Raw genomic sequence first — 24176 nt, forward strand, 5'->3', positions numbered from 1 at the left:
TGAAAGCGTGTCTAATTTTAAGTCATCGCCTCTTCCCTTCCAAATAAGATATGGATCTGTTAGCACTTCCTAAGCCTTACACTAGATGTCCTCATTCAGTAGAATGTAGACTCTGGTGTGAACTTTGACCGAATGGGAGGGGAAATAGTCACTGTCCTGGCAGAATGCAATTTCCCTGTGGCGCATTTCTCTGTGGATGTCACCATCGTTCCATTTGGCTGCAGATGAAAACGTATGCTCCGGTTGGAACGTTATTGGATATATATGAAAATAGCATCCTGAAGATTGATTCTCTACTTAGTTTGACCAGTTTATTCGACCTGGAATATATCTTTTTGAAGTTTTCGTCTGAGTTCTCCTGGACCAGCGTCAGCTTTTGGGCACGTGAGCTGAAAGTGCTAGCAAATGCAGCTAATTGGACACTAGTATTGGACATTATGGAACAAAACAACAGTTTATTGTGGAACTAGGACTCCTTGCACTGCATTCTGATGAAAGATCATCAAAGGTAAAGGAATATTTATGATGTAATTTCGTATTTCTGTTAACTCCAACATGGCAGAGAAATATATTTACGTCTGAGCGCTGTCTCAGATTATTGTATGGTAGGCTTTTTCGTAACGTTTAAAAGAAATCTGATACAGCGATTGCATTAAGAACCAGTGTATCTTTAATTATATGTAGAACATGTATCTTTAGTCAAAGTTTATGATGAGTATTTCTGTTATCTGGCGTAACTTTCTGTAATTCCTCCGGATATTTTGGAGGCATTTCTCAACATGGCGTCAATGTAAACCGAGATTTGTGGATATAAATATGCATATTATTGAACAAAACATAAATGTATTGTGTAACATGTCATATGAGTGTCATCTGATGAAGATTATCAAAAGGTTAGTGATTCATCTTATCTCTAATTCTGCTTTTGTGACTATCTTTGGCTGGGAAAAATGGCTGTGTTTTTTTTTTTTTGGTGGTGGTCTAACATAAATATATGTTGTGTTTTCGCTGTAAGACATGATGGGTAGATCAACAAGATGTTTATCTTTCAGTTGCTGTATTGGACTTGTTAATGTGTGAAAGTTAAATATTTCTAAATAATATTTTTGAATTCCCCGCGCCACCTTTTCAGCTGAATGGGGGGGGGGGGGGGGGGGGGGGGGTTAAAACTGATACAACACCCACTATTGTCCACCCACACAGACAGCGTCGTGAAGAAGGCGCAGCAACCTCAGGAGGCTGAAGAAATTCAGCTTGTCATAAAAGCACTCACAAACTTCTACAGATGCACAATCGAGAGCATCCTGTCGGGCTATTCAGAGACCAGAGAGAAAGGGAAGAAAGAAAGAGAGAAGAAGGAAGGCTGGAAAATAGTAAGTTGATAGAAGATCTGCAGGTGCTGATTGCTGATAACTTTAAAGAGACAATGGAAACAGATGATGTGGACGAAAGTAAAAATCTAAAAGAGGTCAGACAAGCCACGGAATGGTAAAGACAATACCAGAGGGAGATGGAAGAGTGTGAAAGGAGGACTAGACACTGCACTGAAGAAAGCCCATCTTGCGCAGATCGAGAAAGGAAGTGGCGATTTTACTCACAATATGATGGCTGCTCAAGTTGTTCCTACAGGCTTCCCAAAACCACAGTCTGCAGCTCCCCCACAGTCACATCAGTCACACCCGTGAAACCCGGTACCCTTCTAGCACCAGGGTCAGTGCACTCTCAAATGTTGTTTTTTGCCATCATTGTAAGCCTGCCACACACACACTATATGATACATTTATTAAACTTAAGAATGAGTGTGTGAAAATGTGAAAGAAAAAAAATGTGAATCACATGGAGTACCCCCGGCAGTTTGGGAATAAATGCTGTAGTGAATAGTGTGCCATTTGGGACACATCCTGGTTTAGGGAGAAGAGAGACATGATCAGATCAGAAACACACAAATGCAACAAGAGAAGATGATCATCAAGTTGTCACTTGAAACACCTCCTTTACTCCAACTATATGATCAAAGACACGACAGACAAATACATGTATATAATGTCATACTGTAGTCAACATTTGAATATTCCAATATTAAGATTTACGGCTAAAATTACATTTTTGCATCTACCTTTGAATGTTGAGATTTGTTGGTATTGTGGTGTAACGGTATTCGTCGTCTGAGGAAGAGGAATCATCAGACCAAAGCGCAGCGTGGTAAGTGTTCATGCTTTTTATTGGAACGGAACACTAAAACAGAATAACCGAAACAGTCCTGTAAGGTGCAAAACACTAAACAGAAATTAACTACAACGATAGACAGCTGTCCCTGATTGAGACCATACCTGGCCAAAACAAAGAAATACAAAAAACATAGAAAAAATAACATAGAATGCCCACCCAAATCAAGCCCTGACCAAACCAAAATAGAGACATAAAAAGCCCATGTCATGGCGTGACATGTGGTCCGTTAATATTAGTATTTTCAAAAAGTAACATGAGAACAATGAAGAAACCCGAACACTGCTCTTGCTACTATCATTGCTCTTTAATAATCTTCACGTATTGCCCTAAATAAACATAAAAATGTCAAAGTCTTGAAAAAAATGTATATTTTCATTCATTTATCATACCAGTGTCGTAAGAATTTCATGAATATGAACCACTTTAAAATGTACATGCATCCATAATTCCAAAGCTCACTACATCGAATTGCACAAAATTTAAATGCCCATTTCACAAAGAATGGAACACACTGGACTTTACTGTATGTAGTAACTTTGTTTGATGAGATGGCGATTGGGTCTAAAAATGTGTTTGTCGTGTCGTAGCCATTTCCCGAACGTCAAACTCTTCCATCACGCCAAGTCACTTTTCTCAGTTTCAGAAGCATCTGCATAAACGACATTGTGTGGCTATTCTTCAATATATTCCAGAGACTTGTCCATGGGGATTTACTGATATGTTGTACATTTTTTATTCTGTATAAACTTTTCTTTAAAAAAAATGGTCAAAAAGGCATTCTTAAGCATTTTACAGATAGAAAGAAGAAAAAAGTATTCATCCACAATCTGCCCTGAGTTATTCCTGTCCTGGAATATCAAAATGAAACTAAAATATTAAGTTTGACAATCTAGTGTCCAGAAAAGTATTATATTTTGTCTACATTCAACTGGTAAAAGTTGCTTGTGATTAAGTGGAGATAAAATTCTTAATAATATATTTTACAACAGTTTGTTTTTATTCAATTGTGGTTTAAATTCAAATTGTAACGAAAAAAAAAACTTTTTGGTAACCTGTATTGATGCAGCGTCCCTGTCCCCTGGGGTGTGTTGCGGTTGTGCTTGTCACAGACGCTGGACCTGATCCAAATCTCTGCTTTACCCGACTCTTCCCTGCCCCACCTGTGTGTTACGTCACACTGATTATTTAATCAATGTGCGTCCAAAATGTCTCCACATTCCCTATATAGTGCACATCTTCTGACAAGAGCCCTTTTATATGGTATAGGGTGCCATTTTGGACACAGACCAGAGCACCAAAAAGAGGAGTGTCTGACCCCCTGCCTGCAGTCGTATATCATATTTCCCTTGACCTGACATGCAAATAGCCTGTTTACTCTGACTGGACTCAAACCTATCTTAGAGTCCCAAATGTGCATGCAAAGACCGCTAAGAGTTTAAAAAAACTAATGCTCTACAAAAAGTAAAAGACATGAATAGTTCAACACAAACATTTATTAAATATTTAAAAACAAAAAAAAAATTATGTGGGCCTTCTAGTCCTATCTCACTATTAAACACAAAGACACAATGTGAAGCACTAGCAAGAAGATTGATAAGCAATCTTCCCAGATGAAAGGTAATGAATCAAACCTAGGAATGAAAAATTCTGGATTTCCTTCCTCCTGATTACTGGAATCTTCTGACCAGGATTTCTGGAGAACCTTTTAGGTCAAGTTACCAGAATATTGCAAAACTAAACAAAAACATATTTTGCCAGTGCATCTACAACTACCAACCTCTTTACAAGCTATCACATAACAGTTGTAAACAGGTTACAATTGGCCCTCTGTATCTGATGAATCTGGGAATATAAACTCTCACTCAGAGACCTTTGATAAAGGGCAGTTTCCCAGCCCGGTGGAGGTAGAGGAGGGGCTGCACAAACCCACAGACCACACTGATGTAGATACACACATATCTGGCATAAAAAAAATGACGTAGATCTAAGATTTCATTAAAAGGTAAAACCACTAGCCATGGAAGGTAGTTTGTCATCATAGACACCAAGGTTATCAAAATGATCTTAAACGCCCTCATCTTCATGTTATTTGTCCCCTCCCGCTCTCTCTCCCCTTCCCCCGGCCCAGGCTGTTTCAGAGCCCTGAGAACTGACAGGCAGCAGAATAACATAAATAAAAGTAAGACCAGAACTTCACCCACATACACATATCTGTAAATTTGGTGGTCTTTTACAATCGTAGAAGTTAAACCGAACCCAAACAAAACCAGGCAAACCAATCCAGAGCACCCCACCTTGTACCTCAGGGGTCTGTACTTCAGGAAGACCACAGGGTGGACAACTGCCAGGTAGCGCTCAAAACATATACAGCACTGGAACAGGGGGCGGCCGTGGTATATAAAACCATTAAAGAATGAAATTACAGTTGATATAGGGGGAATAGGGAGGTGTATGTAGACAAAGACAAAGACAGCACACAGGCAGTAGAGGATCTCAGATACAGCCAAGTTGAGAGCGAAGAACTCTGAGGCCACCGTCCCTCCGGCTCCGGTCAGTATCAGCCACAGGACGTAGACATTGGTGGGTAGACTCAGGATGAGGTTGACTGCATAGCAGGATGTGGCGAAAGCGTAATTAAATTCCAGATAGGCAGAGAGGACAGAGGAATGGTTGGAGGAGGCCATTTAAAAAAAAAAAATTCAAACCTCATTTTGGAAGTTTCAATGATCACAGCAGCAGAGAGAGAGAGAGGGAGAAAGAGAGAGAGACAGACAGATGTGACAAGAACATCACTATGTTAACTCTTCATGTCAAAGGCACTTAATTCAGTTACACTGCTAATCTCAGAGATTAAATTGCGCCAACCAACCTGAAGTCTGTGATTGGTGGGTTGTGTCTTCAAGGTCTTTTTACGACTGTGTCTCTCCTTGGAACTGAGCTTGGTAAATCTATAGGCTAAATCAAATACCTGCGAACACACCTGTGTGGCATATCACATTGCCAAGCTCTGCAGCTACACCCAAGGACCTCATGCCATGCAAATATCCTACTCAGTGTGACAGGAACCACACCTATAAATATGATAGATGAGGATGTGTTGCTACCGCTACTTGTTTCTAAATGCTATCCAAAAATAACATATTTTCTTGACATGCTAGAATAAACAAACATGTTTTTATCATGTTGTACACAAGGCTTTCTGTAGATATCGAATTCTAAGGAGACCAAATTGTGTATGCAAAGGTTAATTAAGTGTCCTCTCACATTTGCTCAGTCTTTGTTAGCTGTAGCCTCTTCACATATTATAGTAGTTCTAGTGGCACTCTGCCCTATGGGCGGTAAATCAATGGAAGTGATTAATTCAATTTAATATATTTTCATATCTGAGGAATACAACACACAACCACTCACCCACACACCCCAGTCACTCCTGTCTGTAAACTGATGCTGGCCATCACCTCACTTGATGGACCACACCTGTGTCATGACTGGCCTGTGAGGATCAGGTTACCATGTATCACAGCTCTACAGAAATATCTCTCAGTCCCGCAGAGGGGGAGGGGTAGAGAGGGATTGGTGGGGAGGGTTATGACACCCCAAGCCATTGTAAATCTTAAGGCAGCAGACGAATCCTTTGTCCTTCAGTGTTTGGGACTGGAATGTCTGTGTAGGTCTTATGGAGAACCTACCTCAGAACTGTAACATGCAGTAAATGGACTTTGGGACATTATATTTAATCAGCCAAAATAGTGGTAACACTGATAGATGGATTATGAAAATGAATGTCACTTTTGTTATCTTATTAAAAGTTAAATGCTGACATTATCATGAAAACAGTAACATGAAGAGTTTTCATAATATGTACATGATCTTGCCATACTGTGCTTTTTGTGGAAAATATCCAGATCAAAGAGAATGTTTTTGTGATGATGAGCTGTGATTTTAGTCTAAACGAGACCCTAGTAAGTTCTCATACCCTGCCTTGTATTGAGCTACACCCCGCGGAACCCAGGGAGCAGGTTATGAAGACGGAAATGCCCCTTTGTGACCCAGAGGTATAAAACATGTGACTTTAGAATTTATATGCAGACTAAGTTTACCACGCGCTGCAGCCGAGGTTCACGACTAGTAGTGATCCCAAAACGCAACACGAGGAAGTAGACAAAGGAACCTCTTAACCATCTAGGCTACGGTTGATTACTGTATTTAAGAAGAACCAACCGGTTATTCCCTTCAAATCATCTGTTGTCTACACGGCCTTCCTACCCAAGCTAGAAGCATCGACACGGATGATTATCCTCCTAAGAAGACTACTCTCACAGAACGAGTGCAAGGAAACAGACAACCAAGAGAAAGGACTTTGTGACATCGTGTGGACAATCAGACTTACACCAGGTAACGAAGGAGTTGTCGGAAGGCCACCGGAAGAATAGTCCATCGGCCAAACCTATCCCAATAAGCGGAACTCGGTCCACGAAAGATACCCAAACAGAGACCTTCAATAAGTAAATACATTCATTATAACTCTGACCCATAAGAGTGGAAGTTCAGTGCAAGGTGTTAGGGCTAAACTTAGCCGGTTACAAATGTATCCAAGTGTGCTTTTCTCTCGTGAGCATTCTCTCTCTCTCCCTCTCTCTATCTTTCTTTAAACCTCCATCTTGTGTAACTCGTGTCATACTGTGCTGGTCAGATAGGGGACTGTTGCCAGTGTATTAAGTTCTAACCAATAACCTAGATTGTTTATGTGTGTCTTCTATTATAATTTAGCTCGTTAGTAAACAAATAATCAACACAATTTGTGTGGTACGGAATGATTTATTGAGACCTGGGTTTGTGCAGATTTACGAATTATGTGACGTTCAGAAGGAGACTGATGAAATTAATTACTTAATGACTGCTATGAAATCGATATTCTGGTATTCTTTTAGTCAATTCGGGAAAGGGCAACTCATTCAATAAACTTTTTCCTTGGAGCCCCAGGTTACTGATTTAATGGTTACAAGATTAAATTAATCACTCGATAAATAGCATGTCATCACATTCACAATAAAAATGTCAAAACACCTGACAAGCAAATGTTATCCATTGGTTATGACAACACTTAAGTATGATTATAGAGAATGTTCCATGCTGTATGGAACGTGTTGTCGATGGATAGGGCTCTGAGTTATTCCTGACCAGGTCAAGTCAAATGTGTAAGTTATTTAAATGATGCCTGTATTGTTAAACAAAAGTGTGTACTCAGCTTCAGACTTTATTGAAAATAAGATAATGGAGGGAAAATCTAAAGAGTAATAATTCTAGTAATACCATTGTCTTAAACAATACACCCCCAAAAAAGATGGAATGGTCATTTTATTTATGAAATAGTAATTATACCACACGTTTATCTGCAAATATATCAAACAGTCTGTTTCTGAAATAAAAATTGAAAATACAATGTGTTCATGATATATTAGAACTACATTCAAACAAATGGGCACATTTTCTTTCTTAGATGTATCAATTATATGAAATAGTTTCTGGTCCTTTCCTCTGTTGAGTAAACCCTTTTTGGTTAGCGTGTACAAACAGTGAAAAATATAATAGCAGTTTAAAATTGATTTTGAGATCTATATTTAACAGTGATCGTTGTCTACACTGTAAGATCCACAGTGTTGCTCAGCCTCCTCCTGCTTACAGAAAACAAATCTGATGTCAATTCTGAAGTCAGTGGACCTTTGCCATAAGAGCAGGTGCGGAAATCTGACATCAACTTTGGAGGGTAACATTACATGACATTTTCTCAAGAGCAATTTCTGAGGGGGACACCAAAGGTAGTGCTGTAACACAGTCTACGTTGTAATATGTTAAATGTATATTGAGGAACCATAATTACTGCTAATGGATAACTGATAGGTAGTTAATTTAAGGGTTGTCCCAACTTGTTAAAATGTTTAAATCGTTAAAGTACTACTAATAATAATAGTTATAGCAGTGTTCCTTATCAGTCCAGTATGTTTGCAGGTGTTTGTATTTGCAACCAGCAAAACCAAGAAAGGCCAGTAGGTGGAAATGGTACTGTACACTGTGTATGAGTGCAGTTTTCGGAAATACAATGAGCATGCTGCGATCTCATCTAAAATGATCTCCATAGAGAACCATCACAAAGTTGGTCTCAGTATTGATTTGAACTTTCTATTAGATTTTTTCTGATATATTTATATAGTCATTAAATATCTGCCACTGGCCTGAGTCTACTACAATAGCTTAACAAGAACAAACAGATAAAAAATAAGTACAGTTCTAAAAGCGAAATAACTTCTTCAATGAATAACCCAAATAAATAAAAAATATCCTTCAAAAAATACTTATTTATTGTTCATTCAGTGTGTCAACTCTTGAAACAACAGCTATGGACAAGTATGTCACACAAAGTATGTAATTGTAATGCAAATAACATCAAATAAACAATTATTAAATGTACTGTCATGTACTAAAAACGGAAAACTACTAAACAAAAGAACAAATATCCGTCTTCACAGCAGGGGTTCTCAAACAGGGGTCTGTGGACCCCTACGTGTCCCTGGTGTAATTGCAAGGGGTCCGTGAAATAAAAAAAGTGTAATGAATGTATTCAGTAACACAAGGTTTCCAATAACTTTACATATAATATAGATTGGGTGTGGGTCACAGAGGACCGCTCAAACCCTTGCCTGCCTTTGGTGAACATATGCAGGGGTTCCAGTACCCCAAAAATGTTGAGAACCTCTGCTATACACACTACTGAACTAATGAACAAAAGAACCAAACTTACATTTGCGGGTTTCAATGGATCCAAAACATTGCTGGCAGAAATATTTCCGCTTGAGACAACTACGCCCATGCTAGACCGTAGCCAAGTCTTAAACCTGCGGAGTGCACTGAAACTCTTCTCAGCCTCACATGAAGACACTGGCACCACAAACAAAATTCTGATCAGCACTTCAAATTGGTCAAACAACCCGCGCACCTCCACTGGAAGCCTCCTGAAGACCTCTGCTGCCTCTCCACTGCTGCTACAGGGGTATTTGTTGTGAAATTGCCTTCTCACAATTGCCTGTGCACCTGTGTATTTTCCTGCCATGTTTGAGGCACCGTAACTCTGCCCACGTAAGCCAGACATAGGCAAATTGTGCCTCAACAACACATCAGTTGCCACTTTCGCAATGCCCTCATCTGTTGTCTCTGACACCGTGTATAGCCCAATAAACTCCTTGTGAAGGGCAACGTCATGGTCAACATAACACAGGCAGACACTCTCAGACACTCTCCTGTTCAGCGCCAGAGACATCTTTAGTACCATCAAGAATACTGAAAATTGTGCAATCTGAAGTGACCTAACCTGAGCTGCAATGCCTCAAATGACTGTATTGGCCATGATGTTAAGAATTTAATTATGTGCTTTTGGGACTGTGTACACTGTGGTATGCTCTGTTAACTACTTCAGTAAATGGGATCATCCTCTTCTGCCCTAAGGAAAAACCTCAACCAACCCTATACGGGTGCTGCAGGCAACAAGGTTGACACCTGGCCCTGCCGTGGCTGTGCCACTGTCCCCTATACTGGTGCTGCAGGCAACAAGGTTGACACCTGGTCCTGCCGTGGCTGTGCCACTGTCCCCTATACTGGTGCAGCTGGCAACAAGGTTGACACCTGGTCCCGCCGTGGCTGTGCCACTGTCCCCTATACTGGTGATGCAGGCAACAAGGTTGACATCTGGTCCTGCCCGTGGCTGTGACACGGTCATCTGAGGTCTCTCTCCCTGGCTCGTTCCCTTTCACTACCCTCACTGACTCACAGTTTGTCTCCAAGAAAAAAAAATAAGGTGTTTGCCATATTCCTAACTACTGGTACCAAAAACTACACAATTAATTACAACAGCAATACCATTGCCTTCAACAAATCTTGGTTCAGTCAGCAGTTTAAGTTGAGAATGTGGGTATCCATAGCATTGTCCAATTATGTTGTTATTTTACAAGTCAAAAAAGAGAGAACTCAACAAGAGAAGACTCAACAAACTTACCTGAGACTCCCTGTCTCATGGACAAAGCAACTCAAAGAGTATGATGATGTTAACTGGTGACAGGGGGCAGTATTTTCACGTCCGGATGAAATGCATGCCCAAATTCAACTGCCTGCTACTCATCTCCAGAAGATACGATATGCATATTATTAATAGATTTGGATAGGAAACACTCTGAAGTTTCTAAAACTGTTTGAATCATGTCTGTGAATATAAAATAACTTTTTTAGCAGTTGAAAGCCCGAGGACAAACCATTCAGATTGTTTTTTTTTTGTTGAGGTCATTCTCTTTTCAATGGTTTTTAATTGGGAATCCAGATTTCCAAGGGACCTTCTTGCAGTTCCTATCGCTTCCACTGGATGTCAACAGTCTTTAGAAATTGGTTGAGGTTTTTCCTTTGTGTAATGAAGAAGTACGACCATCATGAACGAGGGTAAGTTGAAGTGTACTGTTAGATAGATGTGAGTGACCAGAAAGGTAGCTACAGTTTGTTTTCCTCCTGTATTAAACACAGATCATCCCGTCTTCAATTTGATCAATTATTTACATTAAAAAATACCTAAAGTTGTATTACAAAAGTAGTTGGAAATGGCTTGATGGCATACCGGTAGAGGTATATCAAGTATTTTTTGATATACTAAAAGCTCCATTGTTAGATTGTTTTTAACTTTTAATTATTTATTTATTTCACCTTTATTTAACCAGGTAGGTTAGTTGAGAACAAGTTCTCATTTGCAACTGCGACCTGGCCAAGATAAAGCATAGCAGTGTGAACAGACAACACAGAGTTACACATGGAGTAAACAATAAACAAGTCAATAACACAGTAGAAAAAAAGAGAGTCTATATACATTGTGTGCAAAAGGCATGAGGAGGTAGGCGAATAATTACAATTTTGCAGATTAACACTGGAGTGATAAATTATCAGATGGTCATGTACAGGTAGAGATATTGGTGTGCAAAAGAGCAGAAAAGTAAATAAATAAAAACAGTATGGGGATGAGGTAGGTAAAATTGGGTGGGCTATTTACCGATAGACTATGTACAGCTGCAGTGATCGGTTAGCTGCTCAGATAGCAGATGTTTGAAATTGGTGAGGGAGATAAAAGTCTTCAACTTCAGTGATTTTTGCAATTCGTTCCAGTCACAGGCAGCAGAGAACTGGAACGAAAGGCGGCCAAATGAGGTGTTGGCTTTAGGGATGATCAGTGAGATACACCTGCTGGAGCGCGTGCTACGGGTGGGTGTTGCCATCGTGACCAGTGAACTGAGATAAGGCGGAGCTTTACCTAGCATGGACTTGTAGATGACCTGGAGCCAGTAGGTCTGGCGACGAATATGTAGCGAGGGCCAGCCAACTAGAGCATACAGGTCGCAGTGGTGGGTGGTATAAGGTGCTTTAATAACAAAACGGATGGCACTGTGATAAACTGCATCCAGTTTGCTGAGTAGAGTGTTGGAAGCTATTTTGTAGATGACATCGCCGAAGTCAAGGATCGGTAGGATAGTCAGTTTTACTAGGGTAAGTTTGGCGGCGTGAGTGAAGGAGGCTTTGTTGCGGAACAGAAAGCCGACTGTAGATTTTATTTTAGATTGGAGATGTTTGATATGAGTCTGGAAGGAGAGTGTACAGTCTAGCCAGACACCTGGGTACTTATAGATGTCCACATATTCTAGGTCGGAACCATCCAGGGTGGTGATGCTAGTCGGGCGTGCAGGCAGCGAACGGTTGAAAAGCATGCATTTGGTTTTACTAGCCTTTAAGAGCAGTTGGCGGCCACGGAAGGAGTGTTGTATGGCATTGAAGCTCGTTTGGAGGTTAGATAGCATAGTGTCCAATGACGGGCCGGAAGTATACAGAATGGTGTCATCTGCGTAGAGGTGGATTAGGGAATCGCCCGCAGCAAGAGCTACATCATTGATATATACAGAGAAAAGAGTCGGCCCGAGAATTTAACCCTGTGGCACCCCCATAGAGACTGCCAGAGGACCGGACAGCATGCCCTCCGATTTGACACACTGAACTGTCTGCAAAGTAGTTGGTGAACCTGGCAAGGCAGTCATCAGATAAACCGAGGCTACTGAGTCTGCCGATAAGAATATGGTGATTGACAGAGTCGAAAGCCTTGGCAAGGTCGATGAAGACGGCTGCACAGTACTGTCTTTTATCGATGGCGGTTAAGATATCGTTTAGTACCTTGAGCGTGGCTGAGGTACACCCGTGACTGGCTCGGGAAACCAGATTGCACAGCGGAGAAGGTACGGTGGGATTCGAGATGGTCTGTGACCTGTTTGTTGACTTGGCATTTGAAGACCTTAGATAGGCAGGGCAGGATGGATATAGGTCTGTGACAGTTTGGGATGACTGCGGCAGCTTTCCAATCCTTAGGGATCTCAGATGATATGAAAGAGAGGTTGAACAGGCTGGTAATAGGGGTTGCGACAATGGCAGCGGATAGTTTCAGAAATAGAGCCCAGCTGATTTGTACGGGTCCAGGTTTTGCAGCTCTTTCAGAACATCTGCTATCTGGATTTGGGTAAAGGAGAACCTGGAGAGGCTTGGGCGAGTAGCTGCGGGGGGGGGGGGGTGAGCTGTTGGCCGAGTTTGGAGTAGCCAGGAGGAAGGCATGGCCAGCCGTTGAGAAATGTTGTTGAAGTTTTCGATAATCATGGATTTATCGGTGGTGACCGTGTTACCTAGCCTCAGTGCAGTGGACAGCTGGGAGGAGGTGCTCTTGTTCTCCATGGACTTCAGTGTCCCAGAACTTTTTCAAGTTAGAGCTACAGGATGCAAATTTCTGCCTGAAGAAGCTGGCCTTTGCTTTTCTGACTGACTGCGTGTATTGGTTCCTGACTTCCCTGAGCAGTTGCATATCGCAGGGACTATTCTATGCTTTTGCAGTCCGCCACAGGATGCTTTTGTGCTGGTCGAGGGCAGTCAGATCTGGAGTGAACCAAGGGCTATATCTGTTCTTAGTTCTGCATTTTTTGAACGGAGCATGCTTATCTAAAATGGTGAGGAAGTTACTTTTAAAGAATGACCAGGCATCCTCAACTGACGGGATGAGGTCAATATCCTTCCAGGATACCCAGGCCAGGTCGATTAGAAAGGCCTGCTCGCAGAAGTGTTTTAGGGAGCGTTTGACAATGATGAGGGGTGGTCGTTTGACTGCGGATCCGTAGCGGATACAGGCAATGAGGCAGTGATCGCTGAGATCCTGGTTGAAGACAGTGGAGGTGTACTTGGAGGGCCAGTTGGTCAGGATGACGTCTATGAGGGTGCCCTTGTTTACAGATTTAGGGTTGTACCTGGTGGGTTCCTTGATGATTTGTGTGAGATTGAGGGCATCTAGCTTAGATTGTAGGACTGCCGGGGTGTTAAGCATATCCCAGTTTAGGTCACCTAACAGAACAAACTCTGAAGCTAGATGGGGGGCGATCAATTCACAAATGGTGTCCAGGGCACAGCTGGGAGCTGAGGGGGGTCGGTAGCAGGTGGCAACAGTGAGAGACTTATTTCTGGAGAGTCATTTTTCAAATTAGTAGTTTGAACTGTTTTGGTATGGACCTGGAATGTATGACATTACTTTGCAGGCTATCTCTGCAGTAGACTGCAACTCCTCCCCCTTTGGCAGTTCTATCTTGACGTAAAATGTTATAGTTGGGTATGGAAATCTGTCGAATACTCAGCAGGAAGGTCTGATTTCTCTTTTATTAAAACAAGACCCAGATGGCAAATATAAAGACCTGGTCGATCTAAAAAACTGGAGGTCCCTTACACTTCAATGTTGTGATGCAAAATGCATAGCACTCAGAATTAAAAGGGTTTTACCAGGTATTGTTCACCCTGATCAGACAGGTTTTTTACATGAACAATACATTGGAGATAATATACGATAACTACTAGAAATAATAGAACATCATGAAACATAAGAAGCCAGGACAGGTATTTATAGTGGATTTTGAAAAGGCATTTGATAAAGTAAGACTGGATTTTATTTATAAATGCCTGGATTTTTTTCACTTTCGGCAATTCTCTTATAAAATCGGTAAAAATAATGTATAGCAAACCCAGGTGTAAAATAGTAAATAACGGCTTCTTCTCAGGGAGTTTTGAATTGTCAAGAGGAGTTAAACAAGGGTGTCCGCTGTCACCATATCTATTCATGATAGCCATCGACATGCTTGCTATTAAAATCAGATCCAATAACAATATTAGAGGATTAGAAATCCAAGACTTAAAAACAAAGGTGCCCATGTATGACAATGACTCAAGTTTTATGTTAACATATGTTTCCCATGCCAATAAATCCTTGATTTTAATTGAATTGAGAGATTTAGGTGTCACGCCCTGACCTTAGTGAGACGTTTTATTTCTCTATTTGGTTAGGTCAAAGTGTGATTTGGGGTGTGCATTCTATGTTGTCTATTTCTTTACCGAGTATGGTTCCCAATCAGAGGCAGCTGTCTATCGTTGTCTCTGATTGGAAATCATACTTAGGCAGCCCTTTTTCCCACTTTCTGTTGTGGGATCTTGTCTACATTTAGTCGCCTGAGTGCACAACAGTGGCTTCACGTTTCGTTTGGTTGTTTGTTGTTTTGTTCGATGAGTTTCAGTTCATAAAAATCACGTGGAACTCTATGCACGCTGCGCCTTGGTCTAATCATTACGACGATCGTGACAGAAGATCCCACCAAAAATGGACCAAGCAGTGTGTACAGGAGGAGTGGACTTGGGAGGAGATTCTGGATGGTAAAGGACCCTGGACGCAGGCTGGGGAGTATCGCCGTCCGAAGGAGGAAATAGAGGCAGCGAAAGCAGAACAGCGACGTTAAGAGTAGTTATACCAACGAGGCAAGCACAAGAGGCAGCCCCAAAAAGGTTTTAGGAGGGGAGAACACGGGGAATTGGCAGAGTCATGGTTTAGACCTGAGCCAACTCCCCGTTCTTACCGTTGGGTGCGTTTGACTGGTCAGGCACCGTGTTATGCAGTGATGCGCACAGTGTATCTAGTGCGCATTCATAGCCAGGTACACTCTGTTCCAACTCTCCGCATTTGCCGCGCTAGAGTGGGCATCCAGCCAGGACGGGTTGTGCCGGCTCAGTGCTCCTGGTCTCCAGTACACCTCTTCGGACCAGGATATTCTGCGCCGGCTTTACGCGCTGTATCCGCAGTGCGACTTCACAGCCCAGTGCGTCTTGTGCCAGCGCCCCGCACTTGTTGAGCTAAAGTGAGCATTGTGCCAGCTCTACGCTCCAGACCTCCAGTGCGCCTCCAAAGTCCAGTCCGTCCTGTGCCTCCTCCCCGCACTCGTTCTGAGGTGCATGTCATCAGCCCGGTGACACCTGTAACGTGGAACCTCCAAAGACGGTCCTCAGTCCAGAACCTCCAAAGACGGTCCACAGTCCGGAGCCTCCAACGACGGTCCCCAGTCCGGGGTCTCCAGCGACGGTCCCCATTCCGGGGTCTCCAGCGACAATCCGGAGCCGCCACCGTGGGTAGATAACCACCCGGACCCTCCCCTATAGGTTCAGGTTTGTGGCCGGGATTCTGCACCTTTAGGGTGGGGGGAGAGAGCTTTTTTATTTCTCTATTTGGTTAGGTCAGGGTGTGATTTGGGGTGGGCATTCTATGTTGTCTATTTCTTTGTTTGTGGTAGAGTGTGTTTCCCAATCAGAGGCAGCTGTCTATCGTTGTCTCTGATTGGGAATCATACTTAGGCAGCCCTATTTCCCACTTTCTGTTGTGGGATCTTGTCTACATTTAGTTGCCTGAGTGCACAACAGCAGCTTCATGTTTAGTTTGGTTGTTTGTTCGATGAGTTTCGGTTTATAAAAATTATGTGGAACTCTATGCACGCTGCGCCTTGGTCTAATCATTACGACGATCATGACATTAGGTAACAATAACAACACCGTCATGTTTACTCTTCCTATTAAAGACATCATTCAGACTATCAATGTCTGAACTTTCCGATGAAAATGCTTGGCAAAAATAATATAGTATGTTCTTGAAATGCTCAAAGAAATATATATTTTTTTATCAAATAGTATACAAGGCTTACTAAAGAGACCAAAAAAATCTTAGGTTTCATTACATACAGTCGAGAAGAACTACTGAATATAAGATCAGCGTCAACTCACCATCAGTACGACCAAGAATATGTTTTTCGCGACGCAGATCCTGTGTTCTGCCTTACAAACAGGACAACGGAGCGGATCCCATGCAGCGACCCAAAAAAACGAAAAAGAGGGAAACGAGGCGGTCTTCTGGTCAGACTCCGGAGACGGGCACACCGTGCACCACTCCCTAGCATTCTTCTTGCCAATGTCCAGTCTCTTGACAACAAGGTTGATGAAATCCGAGCAAGGGTAGCATTCCAGAGGGACATCAGAGACTGTAACGTTCTTTGCTTCACGGAAACGTGGCTCACTGGAGAGACGCTATCCGAGGCGGTGCAGCCAACGGGTTTCTCCACGCATCGCGCAGACAGAAACAAACATCGTTCTGGTAAGAAGAGGGGCGGGGGCGTATGCCTTATGGCTAACGTGACATGGTGTGATGAAAGAAACATACAGGAACTCAAATCCTTCTGTTCACCTGATTTAGAATTCCTCACAATCAAATGTAGACCGCATTATCTACCAAGAGAATTCTCTTCGATTATAATCACAGCCGTATATATCCCCCCCAAGCAGACACATCGATGGCTCTGAATTAACTTTATTTGACTCTTTGCAAACTGGAAACCATTTATCCGGAGGCTGCATTCATTGTAGCTGGGGATTTTAACAAGGCTAATCTGAAAACAAGACTCCCTAAATTTTATCAGCATATCGATTGCGCAACCAGGGGTGGAAAGACCTTGGATCATTGTTACTCTAACTTCCGCGACGCATATAAGGCCCTGCCCCGCCCCCCTTTCGGAAATGCTGACCACGACTCCATTTTGTTGATCCCTGCCTACAGACAGAAACTAAAACAAGAGGCTCCCACGCTGAGGTCTGTCCAACGCTGGTCCGACCAAGCTGACTCCACACTCCAAGACTGCTTCCATCACGTGGACTGGGACATGTTTCGTATTGCGTCAGATAACAACAACATTGACGAATACGCTGATTCGGTGTGCGAGTTCATTAGAACGTGCGTTGAAGATGTCGTTCCCATAGCAACGATTAAAACATTCCCTAACCAGAAACCGTGGATTGATGGCAGCATTCGCGTGAAACTGAAAGCGCGAACCACTGTTTTTAATCAGGGCAAGGTGTCTGGTAACATGACCGAATACAAACAGTGCAGCTATTCCCTCCGCAAGGCTATCAAACAAGCTAAGCGTCAGTACAGAGACAAAGTAGAATCTCAATTCAACGGCTCAGACACAAGAGGCATGTGGCAGGGTCTACAGTCAATCACGGATTACAGGAAGAAATCCAGCCCAGTCACGGACCAGGATGTCCTGCTCTCAGGCAGACTAAATAACTTTTTTGCCCGCTTTGAGGACAATACAGTGCCACTGACACGGCCTGCAACGAAAACATGCGTTCTCTCCTTCACTGCAGCCGAGGTGAGTAAGACATTTAAACGTGTTAACCCTCGCAAGGCTGCAGGCCCAGAGGGCATCCCCAGCCGCGCCCTCAGAGCATGCGCAGACCAGCTGGCCGGTGTGTTTACGGACATATTCAATCAATCCCTATACCAGTCTGCTGTTCCCACATGCTTCAAGAGGGCCACCATTGTTCCTGTTCCCAAGAAAGCTAAGGTAACTGAGCTAAACGACTACCGCCCCGTAGCACTAACTTCCGTCATCATGAAGTGCTTTGAGAGACTAGTCAAGGACCATATCACCTCCACCCTACCTGACACTCTAGACCCACTCCAATTTGCTTACCGCTCAAATAGGTCCACAGACGATGCAATCTCAACCACACTGCACACTGCCCTAACCCATCTGGACAAGAGGAATACCTATGTGAGAATGCTGTTCATTGACTACAGCTCGGCATTCAACACCATAGTACCCTCCAAGCTCGTCATCAAGCTCGAGACCCTGGGTCTCGACCCCGCCCTGTGCAACTGGGTACTGGACTTCCTGACGGGCCGCCCCCAGGTGGTGAGGGTAGGCAACAACATCTCCTCCCCGCTGATCCTCAACACTGGGGCCCCACAAGGGTGCGTTCTGAGCCCTCTCCTGTACTCCCTGTTCACCCACGACTGCGTGGCCACGCACACCTCCAACTCAATCATCAAGTTTGCGGACGACACAACAGTGGTAGGCTTGATTACCAACAACGACGAGACGGCCTACAGGGAGGAGGTGAGGGCCCTCGGAGTGTGGTGTCAGGAAAATAACCTCACACTCAACGTCAACAAAACTAAGGAGATGATTGTGGACTTCAGGAAACAGCAGAGGGAACACCCCCCTATCCACATCGATGGAACAGTAGTGGAGAGGGTAGCAAGTTTTAAGTTCCTCAGCATACACATCACAGACAAACTGAATTCGTCCACTCACACAGACAGCATTGTGAAGAAGGCGCAGCAGCGCCTCTTCAACCTCAGGAGGCTGAAGAAATTTGGCTTGTCACCAAAAGCACTCACAAACTTCTACAGATGCACAATCGAGAGCATCCAGGCGGGCTGTATCTCCGCCTGGTACGGCAACTGCTCCGCCCTCAACCGTAAGGCTCTCCAGAGGGTAGTGAGGTCTGCACAACGCATCACCGGGGGCAAACTACCTGCCCTCCAGGACACCTACACCACCCGATGTCACAGGAAGGACATAAAGATCATCAAGGACATCAACCACCCGAGCCACAGCCTGTTCACCCCGCTATCATCCAGAAGGCGAGGTCAGTACAGGTGCATCAAAGCTGGGACCGAGAGACTGAAAAACAGCTTCTATCTCAAGGCCATCAGGCTGTTAAACAGCCACCACTAACATTGAGTGGCTGCTGCCAACACACTGACACTGACTCAACTCCAGCCACTTTAATAATGGGAATTGATGGAAAATGATGTAAATATATCACTAGCCACTTTAAACAATGCTACCTTATATAATGTTACTTACCCTACATTATTCATCTCATATGCATACGTATATACTGTACTCTATATCATCGACTGTATCCTTATGTAATACATGTATCACTAGCCACTTTAACTATGCCACTTTGTTTACATACTCATCTCATATGTATATACTGTACTCGATATCATCTACTGTATCTTGCCTATGCTGATCTGTACCATCACTCATTCATATATCCTTATGTACATATTCTTTATCCCCTTACACTGTGTACAAGACAGTAGTTTTGGAATTGTTAGTTAGATTACTTGTTGGTTATTACTGCATTGTCGGAACTTGAAGCACAAGCATTTCGCTACACTCGCATTAACATCTGCTAACCATGTGTACGTGACAAATAAAATTTGATTTGATTTGAAAATGTGTATGCAAAGGTTAATGTAGCTCTGTGTCTCTAATGTCCTCTGACATTTTCTCAGTCTTTGTTAGCTGTATCATCCTCATATCAATTATAGTAGTACAGGTGGCACTCATTGGATATGATTAAATTGGTTAAATTCAAGTTAATATTTGAGGAATACAACACAGAACCACTCATCCTCAACCACACACCTCAGTGCTCCCGTCTGTAAACTGATGCTGCCCATCCCCTCACTTGATGGACCACACCTGACATGCAAATGTGATCTATTGGTTATGACAACACTTTAGTATGATTGAAGAGACCATGCCGTGTTGTGTGGAACGTGTTAGGGATGGATATGGACCTGAGTTATTCCTGATCAGGTCAGGTCAAATGTGTCACTTATTTAAATGAAAAAAATTCTATATAAATTTCAATTTATCAAACAGATACATTTTTGTTCGTGGATGTTTAAATTCTATGAAAAAAATGTACATTTATTTTTCTGGTCCTTTCCTGTGTTGGATAAACCTTGTTTGGTCAGCATTTATAAGCAGTTTATAATCTAGCAGCAGTTTTAAAGGATTTTTAGATCTACATTTAACAGTGATAGCGATCTAGAAGATCCAGAAACTTGCTCAGTCTCCTCCTGCTTGCAGAAAAACAATTTGTAGCCAATTGTAAAGTCTGTGGATGTTAGCCATTTCTAAGATACTCATATAACATCACAATAAATCACAAAAAAATATTTTAAAATAATTGAAATGAAAGGTCAACAGGACTAACTTATTGATTATAAACGGAAGTTTACAACATGATATTTTCACTTTATCCTCTGCATAAAGTTGGAAACTTCCATAACTTTAGTCAGATCTCACTAGTCGCCAACTGTTACATTACTGAATGTGTCCTCCCATTGTACATGAAGGATTTGTAGTAGCTTTGTAACTGAAAGTAGTGAGCATTATGACCACCCTGTCAAAGGAAGTCAATTCCTCACGAGAGACCTCTGATAGAGGGCAGTTTTCCAGCCCTATGGAGGTAGTAGAGGGGCTGCACAATCCCAGTAACCACATCAAGAAAGACACAATCAAAGCCTGATGTAATCTGGATCCCAACTTCCAGTAAAGAGCTGCTACCATTAGCATTGGGAGGTAGTTCACCACCATAGCAATAAGAATGAACAAAATAATATTATCTTCATGTTGTTTGTCCCCTCCCTCTCTCTTTTCAGAGAACTGAGAGGCAGCAGAATGACATCACTAATAAAACACGTTCTGGCCTTTATTTCCTTTGTTTTGTATTTATTTAGTATGGTCAGGGCGTGAGTTGGGGTGGGCAGTCTGTTTGTTTTTCTATGATTTGGGGATTTGTATGTTTCGGCCTAGTATGGTTCTCAATCAGAGGCAGGTGTCATCAGTCTCTGATTGAGAATCATACTTAGGTAGCCTGGGTTTCACTGTTTGTTTGTGGCTGATTGCTTGTGTCATCACAGTTCTCATTTAGCTTCACGGTCGTTATTTGTTTATTGTTTTGTATAGTGTGTTTCAGTGTTCAGTGTTTTCTTTATTCAATTTCATCATGAACACATACCACGCCGCATTTTGGTCCTCCGATCCTTCTCGCCTCTCCTCTTCAGATGAAGAGGAGGACGCCCGTGACAACACCGATGTCAGCGCTCATGGTTAATCTAAAGTAGGGAGCAAACAAACCTATGAAAAATGTGTCCAAACAGAACCTGATCACAACCAACCAGACTAAACCAGTGATTCTGACCCTGTATAATAATGATCAACAATTTTCCTCTTTATTTAATCATCTTACATATAAAACCTTATTTGTTTATCGAAAATGGTGAATAATGAGAAGGGTGTGCTTGAAAGGATGCACATAACTCTGCAATGTTGGTTGTATTGGAGAGTGTCAGTCTTAAATAATTTTCCACACAAAGTCTGTGCCTGTATTTAGTTTTCATGCTAGGGAGGGCCGAAATACCACTCTCACATAGGTACGTGGTTGCAAGAGCATCAGTGTCTTAACAGCGCGACTTGCCAAGACTGGATACTCTGCCCAATCCAGATATCTGGCAGTGGCTTCTGATTAATGTTACGGTGAGTGAATGAGGACCCAAAAGCGAATTAACTTAAACAGAGCTTCTTTAATAACCAAACATAGGTAGGCTCAGATAGACCGGCAGATTCCGACAGGACAGGACAAGGTTACAGCAAACATGACGATAGTCTGGTTCAGGCATGAAACACAACAAACAAGAATCCGACAAGGACAGGAACAAAAACAGAGAGAGATATAGAGGTCTAATCAGAGGGAAAAAGGGAACAGGTGGGAAGAGGGGTGACGAGGTAGTTAGGAGGAGACAAGGAACAGCTGGGGGAAAGCGGGGGAGAAAAGGTAACCTAATACGACCAGCAGAGGGAGACAGGGTGAAAGGAAAGGACAGAAAGACACAACATGACAATACATGACAGTACCCCCCCACTCACCGAGCGCCTCCTGGCGCACTCGAGGAGGAAACCTGGCGGCAACGGAGGAAATCCTCGATCAGCGCACGGTCCAGCACGTCCCGAGAGGGAACCCAACTCCTCTCCTCAGGACCGTACCCCTCCCAATCTACGAGGTACTGGTGACCACGGCCCCGAGGACGCATGTCCAAAATCCTGCGGACCCTGTAGATGGGTGCGCCCTCGACAAGGATGGGGGGGGGGGGGGGAAGACGAGCGGGGGCGCGAAGAACGGGCTTGATACAGGAGACATGGAAGACCGGGTGGACGCGACGAAGGTATCGCGGAAGAAGAAGTCGAACTGCGACAGGATTAATGACCCGAGAAATACGGAACGGACCAATGAACCGCGGGGTCAACTTGCGAGAAGCCGTCTTAAGGGGAAGGTTCTGAGTGGAGAGCCAAACTCTCTGACCGCGACAATATCTAGGACTCTTAGTTCTACGCTTATTAGCAGCCCTCACAGTCTGCGTCCTATAACGGCAAAGTGCAGACCTGACCCTCTTCCAGGTGCGCTCGCAACGTTGGACAAAAGCCTGAGCGGAGGGGACGCTGGACTCGGCGAACTGAGATGAGAACAGCGGAGGCTGGTACCCGAGGCTACTCTGAAAAGGAGATAGCCCGGTCGCAGACGAAGGAAGCGAGTTGTGGGCGTATTCTGCCCAGGGGAGCTGTTCTGACCAAGACGCAGGGTTGCGAAAAGAAAGACTGCGTAAGATGCGACCAATAGTCTGATTGGCCCGTTCTGCTTGACCGTTAGACTGGGGGTGAAAGCCGGAAGAGAGACTGACGGAAGCCCCAATCAAACGGCAAAACTCCCTCCAAAATTGAGACGTGAATTGCGGACCTCTGTCTGAAACGACGTCTGACGGAAGGCCATGAATTCTGAAAACATTCTCGATGATGATTTGTGCCGTCTCTTTAGCAGAAGGAAGCTTAGCAAGGGGAATGAAATGAGCCGCCTTAGAGAACCTATCGACAACCGTAAGAATAACAGTCTTCCCCGCTGACGAAGGCAGTCCGGTGACAAAATCTAAGGCGATGTGAGACCACGGTCGAGAGGGAATGGGAAGCGGCCTGAGACGGCCGGCAGGAGGGGAGTTACCGGACTTAGTCTGCGCGCAGACCGAACAAGCAGCCACGAAACGACGCGTGTCATGCTCCCGGGTGGGCCACCAAAAACGCTGGCGAATGGAAGCAAGCGTACCCCGAACGCCAGGGTGGCCGGCTAACTTGGCAGAGTGAGCCCACTGAAGAACGGCCAGACGAGTAGGAACGGGAACGAAAAGAAGGTTCCTAGGACAAGCGCGCGGCGACGGAGTGTGAGTGAGCGCTTGCTTTACCTGCCTCTCAATTCCCCAGACAGTCAACCCGACAACACGCCCCTCAGGGAGAATCCCCTCGGGGTCAGTGGAGGCTACTGAAGAACTGAAGAGACGAGATAAAGCATCAGGCTTGGTGTTCTTAGAGCCCGGACGATAAGAAATCACGAACTCGAAACGAGCGAAAAACAGCGCCCAACGCGCCTGACGCGCATTAAGTCGTTTGGCAGAACGGATGTACTCAAGGTTCCTATGGTCAGTCCAAACGACAAAAGGAACGGTCGCCCCCTCCAACCACTGTCGCCATTCGCCTAGGGCTAACCGGATGGCGAGCAGTTCGCGGTTTCCCACATCATAGTTACGTTCCGACGGCGACAGGCGATGAGAAAAATACGCGCATGGGTGGACCTTGTCGTCAGAGAGGGAGCGCTGAGAAAGAATGGCTCCCACGCCCACCTCTGACGCGTCAACCTCGACAACGAACTGTCTAGAGACGTCAGGTGTAACAAGGATAGGAGCGGATGTAAAACGATTCTTGAGGAGATCAAAAGCTCCCTGGGCGGAAACGGACCACTTAAAGCACGTCTTGACAGAAGTAAGGGCTGTGAGAGGAGCTGCCACC

The 24176-nt window shown here is 43.7% G+C and overlaps 1 long non-coding RNA gene across 1 annotated transcript; it reads right to left on the reverse strand.

Moving 5' to 3' along the window:
• Positions 1–2431: 2431 nt before the first annotated feature.
• LOC118936930 lies at positions 2432–5724 on the reverse strand. Its single transcript, XR_005034357.1, has 3 exons — positions 5641–5724; positions 5099–5197; positions 2432–4834 (listed from the first exon to the last, which is right to left on the reverse strand). It is a non-coding gene; the product is annotated as an uncharacterized LOC118936930 (long non-coding RNA).
• Positions 5725–24176: the final 18452 nt, after the last annotated feature.

The sequence above is a fragment of the Oncorhynchus mykiss genome, chromosome 10 (genome assembly GCF_013265735.2).
Source record: "Oncorhynchus mykiss isolate Arlee chromosome 10, USDA_OmykA_1.1, whole genome shotgun sequence".
NCBI classification, from domain to species: Eukaryota; Metazoa; Chordata; class Actinopteri; order Salmoniformes; family Salmonidae; genus Oncorhynchus; species Oncorhynchus mykiss.